Genomic DNA, 6210 nt, shown 5'->3' on the forward strand with positions numbered 1-6210 from the left:
GGGGTGAATGTGCATCCTAAAATTAGCAGAAATATTCCTCGTGTACAGCCATTTAGAAAGAAAAGGAACTGGCTATTGTGATAAAGTACATTGCAAAACATGCTGGGCTCCACTCTGACAATATCACAGGGATCTGAGGACTTAATTGCCTTGTTGTTTCGTGCTCCCCAGGGCTGTGCTGGAGGCAGTTTAGCAGAATGGGCACTTAAAAACTGCCTCCAGCAAACTCCGCTGCCCGCTGCAGCTTGCCTGCTTTCCCAGCTCCCCCGTTGCCTTTGCTTGGCTTGGCAGGAGCTCGTTCTCCTCCTCCTCCTCTGCGGAATTCCCGTCCTTTGATTCCCCATCCCACGACTGCTGCCCCGGGCTTGGTTAGTACCACTGCTGCAGAGCCCGCTCCCCTCCACCACCTTTCCTATGTTCATATATTGTTTCCCATTTTATGCTTGGACTTGAAATTCTTCGGGAGATGGCACATCTCCTTGTTTTAGTTTTGAGGTTAGCAGTATCGAGCTACTGTTGCAATACAAATAACGAACAGGAATAACAGTTCCTCGGTAATATTTCAGCCCAGCGTCACAGGGTCCAGGCCGGTTGGTGACCTGAGAAAACCAGTCTCGTTCTGAACCATGTCACACTCCTTCCTCGGCGCTACTTTAGCTAAACACGTTCTGGCAAAACAACAAGATGTGCTGCCAAAATAGCAGAAAGAACCAACTCCCCAAACAGGAGACCTTCCCCCAGCTCCGCTCTTTGAACCGCAGGTTTAATGAAGTAACAGGAGGTAAAAACCAGAAGCGCAATGCTATTTAAACTTCTGAATAGCTCCTAATCACACAAATTGTTTCTAAGGAACAAGTAGGTAGCACAGGTTGCAGGATCAGACCTCAAAACGATTATGCTGAAGTGCGGTAAAAAATGAATGGACTCTTTCCCTCTCAGCAAAGATTTAATAGCCAGAACTGTAGTTAGGTCTCATACTGCTAGAAATTACTTTTCTTTCAGACAAAGTATATATTACATGCCGGCTAAAATGTAGTTTCATAATTAAAAATGAACTGTAATTGGCAAATGAATTAAGTATACTTCTGTGGAGATCTACTCTCATTCATTCACTGATGAGCAGTCCGTTGTTTGCAATGAATCTCCCTACTGTTAGAAATTAAGACACGCTGTCGCATTTAGACTGTAAAAACACCAGCATACAGCCATTTAGAGCCTCATTCAAAATGACTTCGTAACATTTTCACTACTAGTGATGCTTATTTTGATTTTCAGACAAGTAAAGCACCCATTGCTGAACTGGGCCGGCCACTGCCTGAGCTGCTCTTCCTTGAGCCTTGACTTGTGGCCGCTGTTGGGGATGGGGCACTCGCCTAGATGGACTTTTGGCCCAGCCTGGCATGGCCATTCACATGTTCCACTTCTATATAAAACTGGACAAGTCAGTGCAAAACTCTTGCGTTAGAGTACAAATACGATGAAGCCGAAGCTGGCAGAGGCAGTGAAAGAAAGGATTTTGGATGCTCGTGACCGTACTCCAGCCAACGTGGGACAGATGGAGGTGTACATCTTTTCGCTTCGCTTCCTACCACGGGTCATTCCAGGTTAAGGTGGATAAGCTACACTTGTGATTTCAGCTGCTGCAACATTAAATTTCATTTGCTAATGCCATATGTTATTTGTGCGGTAACAAATGTGCCATTTTTAGCTCATAAAGCGTTGAACGAATTTATCTGGAATAATTTCTGCCCTAACGTGGCCAAACATTTGACAAACAGGGTTCCAAAATGTGCTTCCGGGACTGCTGGTTGGTTACAGCCTGTGGGTATCAAAGCAGCTAAGAGTGCAATCTGGGGGAGGAAGGACAGGAGATTGAAGAGCAGGGGCACAACGCTTGGCTTGGGAAGCCCTTGGAAAGAGGCGACTCCGGTTCCCCAGTTTCCCTGCCTCCCCCTTCCCTCCCCTTAGGTCTTCTCTGTTCTACCCCTTCCCTTCCCTCGCAATAATCCTGTCTGCCTGAAACCACAATAAAGGAGCGCATCAGATAAAGCAAGGGATTATTTACTTGTGCTTTTGCTATTAAATGAAGAACAACATCAAAGTATTCAGTGCATCCCCCTGGCTCCTGTGAAAGAAAGGATCCTTTTATTCCTTGGCTAGTCTTTTGTCTAGCCAAGAATCTGCCGCCCACTCAGGTAATTTGTACCAACAGATCGTACCTGTGGCAGCAGAAGATCCTGTCAGGAAGGAATATCCAGCAGAAACCAAGCATTGCCCATGCCTGAGAAAGGCTGGCTGGGAAAGGGCGAGAGCTGATTTTTTTCCGACTCACTTGGAGGAGAGGAGGACTCGGGAAGAGGCATTTGCTCAAACAGGGAGAGGAGGGGTTTTTTGGCTTATCTTAATAAATGTGTGTGTTCTTAGTGAATCAACGTAAAAGAGACAAAGGGCAAGTGCCTCATCTGGCTGGCGTACTCAAACTCACACCCTCCCACTCAGTGCCACCTTTGAATATGTCTTCCCCAATAAAACATTCTCCTATTTCCCCTTCACATTTGCCCTCTCCTTGGGCACGGGACCACAATTCCTTGTGTACGAGGATACCGGAGCCAGCAGCATCACACCAAGATATAATTTGGCTCGGAGAGTATAAAAACGACAGGAGTATAAAAGTGACAGGATGTTCCCCTTGCCAACCCTGTGTTACCTTGGCGGCAGCGAGATCTCCGGCATCTTCTAGTCTGATGCCAGCGTTTTTGCTGTAAAGAGATGGACAAGAAAAGCCTTCAGCTTGCCCTCAGCCTCCAGCTTGCCAGGTCAAAGGTGTCCTGAAAAATGAGGAATTTCTGGGGAGGCTGAAGGTCACACAGAGAAATTCCTTGCCAAAAACACCAGGGTGGAGATTTCCCATTCCTACTGATGAGAGGTCATAGCTAGCCACACAAAGAAAAGTCTCTGTTGCGCCCCAGCACTGGGTTCCTTCCTCGGTTCAGCTGTCACCCCAAATTCCCCTTTCTTGCTGCAATTTCCCACTCAGGTTATGTTTCGTGCTCCTGCAGACAGCCTTCCCCCGGGCTGACGGCACCCTTTGCCTGTTGGAAGCATTAGATGCCTCTGGAGTAACACTAAGGTGCTGATAAAGTCAAGAAATTAAGTTTTGAGGGCTGTTCATTTCTAATGTGCTAAAACCATCAGAAAAAAATATCCACAGATCTGAAATTATCTAATTTCGCAACTGTGCTGGCGGAGGAAAACACTATGTCAGATTTAGTAGAGCTGTTCCCTTCCCCCTGCCCCTCTCTCCCCCAGTATCTTCTAGAGACCTTTCCTCCTTCCCCAAAGTCGGAGGACGTGACGTTTCGGATGGCTCCGAACAAGTTGTATAGCGACACTGCCAGTGCTCAGATTGATTTTTCTTGACTAAATCTGCTTGATCTTTTTCTTCAGGCTTTGGATATCAATTAAAAGAACACTACTCTTTTGTCTTGTGTGTTGCTCCCCTACAAAATAACGAACTGTTTAATACACTAGAGGCAATTTCAAATTATCTAGTTTAATGAGGAAGGTTGTGACAGAAGATTTATTACCCTTTCTGATCTGCTAATGTATTTTCCCAACCATCCCAGCAGAACCAATCACCGTATTTTCATTATACACTCTATTTTCAGGGGTTCATTAGTTGTAGACTAAAAATAACAGCGAAGGTCTCAGTCTGAGAGCTAATCCAATTCTTTTAATTGGAAACAAAATTTGATCAGACAACTTTCTAACCATAACTGCATCAAGCATCAAGACCCTTACTGGGTGTTTTGTCCAAATTGAAACTTCATGTGACTACGCATAAAGACCTGACCTAGAAACACAATCACGTAACTGCTACGAAGGACAAACCCAGCCTTTGCCTTAAACAAAAAATCCCACGTTCGCACAAGCAGTGGACTGTAGTCTATCCCAGTTGATGCGCGTCAAAAAAAAAGGTCTGGCAATGAACCCGTTTGACTGAGGCAAACTCAGAGATGCCCTTAGCTAGTGGCTGAACATGAGACTTCAGAAATAACTAAGATTTTTTTTTTCCTCCCCAAAGAATTGAAAAGAAAAATAAGGAAAATAAGATGGAAGAGCTCCCAGGTAGCCAATAGAGCCTCCTACCTCAAAGCTGGATTCAAATCTTTCTTAAGTTGGTACTTTCCAGCAATGGCTTTGTGCTGTTGGGTTACGGTACGTAACACGAGCCCGGTGTTTTCCCTGCTGCACCGTTTTCATATGCAGGAGCCACAAGCATAACGAGGATGACCGGGAGACAAACATTTGTGGACTTCACAGGGCATGCTCTCTGCAAAAAGGCATCGCCACCGCGGTGGGAATGTGGAGACGCCGCTGCCTGCGTGGCAGCTGCCCCACGAGGCAGTCGTCCTTGTATCTCGCAAGACAGTCGTCCTCACACCTCTGCACCGGTGGGGAGGAGAGGGACCCGTATTCACAAGGGCCAGCTTTCGCAGAGGGACTCTGGCTTTGGCCCTCTACAGTGGCCAGACATCCTTAATGGGCTAATGAGCCTGCTATGACTTGTAATTACGCCGTGGCCGCCACGGGAGCTATGCTCTCTGATCCAGACATCCCTCTGACCGGTCCCAAACACACGCCGTTCAAGGGATTCTCCCCAGCGATAAAATCACTGGAGTACCCACGCGAGGACATCCGCGGGGCACTTGGCAGTCTTTTCTAACCCTGCAAGGATCCCCGCAGGGAGGTGTTCGTAAGGACCCGCCGGCGGGGAGGCTGGCCTGAGGACGCATTTTGGCCAGATAATGTATCACTCAGACACCCAGGGGATTTTTAAAATGGATGTAGGGAAAAGGGAAGTTACTGCAACTCACGTCAGCCCCATGCTATAGATTTTAGATGCATAAATTATATATTTACGTTCAAAACTCTATTATTCATAGAGTTGAGTAAACAAGTATTGATTTTTACACTGTAGCACAGATGAGTATTTCTAACGATGCAGACAGGGGCTCTCCTTCCATCCTCGGTAACTCTGACCTCATCGGTGCTTCCTGAGAGCAATATTTAACAAGGACGATCAAGTTTAAAACCAGTTAGCTGCCGCCGTTCGGAATGGAAATTGATGTGCCTTTCTTTCTGAATGGACAACTTCTCCACCCACACCACGTCACGTGCGGCTCGTCCTACGACGGTTTTAGATGCTGAACCAGGCAGATGCAGACGGAAAGCAAGCAAGGAAAGGCTGCGTGAAACGCCCTCAGCTCACAGAGTAACGTTAGCTCTCCCACCTTATGGGAAGGGGCAAGGACATACTGGCTGTGTGAAAATAGCAGAAAAAGTAAGCTTAGATGTATAAAAAAAGCGGTGCTACTGCAGAGCTCATATGAAACCTTTTGAGAAAGGTCCTGCTATCAGTATGTGAGCTTGTGTCAAGATTTCTCTCTATTAAATGTAGGATACTACCATGCACATTTAGGGGTGGCAGAAAAAAATCCTTTAAGTGCGTTTTCCAGTACCACGTTATTTCAGAGGTTAACCAAAATCACTTACTTCATAGCTAACTTTGCTATATTGAATCAATGTACAAGTTCCTTATTGGATTTTTATTGCAGATAAAATTGACAGAGAAAGTCACTAGGATATACTTAAAAATGGGAAGGAAATGTACGTTTACAATAAAAAGGTCTCTGAAGGTCTCTTGTTTCATAGGAAGGAAGCCGTCTTTATATTGCATGAACGATAAAAAATGATTAAAACCGAAGAGAGACAGGAAGCTGATAATTTGATTTATCATCTTAATGGCTATGATTCATGAATAAATAATGTAATGGTTTATGTCTCCCTTGTAAAAGAAGTAGAGAAGAGCAATTTGTCTAACAAATGACTTCAAAAATTACAGCCGAGTCTTGTTTGCCACATTTGTTCTATTTAAAAAGAATGAGTGAGTATCTTATTTCTTATTACTTACTAGGACATTTGTTGTATTATTTATAAGAGTCAAAAACCTTAACTAAAAGCCACTCATCTCTGACCACAGTCTCCCATTAGCTTTAAATTCAGGAAAGAGAAAGGGATTGATCACTAGATCAATAAATCTAGCCTTAGAGCTGACTAAAAGCTTCCTTTAACCTCCTTCCTCCAGCATCCTTTTTCAAAATTAAAGTATCCCCCTTTTTAATTATTTAAGAGCATGTCAATTTTGCA

This window comes from Aptenodytes forsteri, unplaced genomic scaffold (genome assembly GCF_000699145.1).
Source record: "Aptenodytes forsteri isolate BGI_AS27 unplaced genomic scaffold, ASM69914v1 Scaffold76, whole genome shotgun sequence".
Lineage (NCBI taxonomy): Eukaryota > Metazoa > Chordata > Aves > Sphenisciformes > Spheniscidae > Aptenodytes > Aptenodytes forsteri.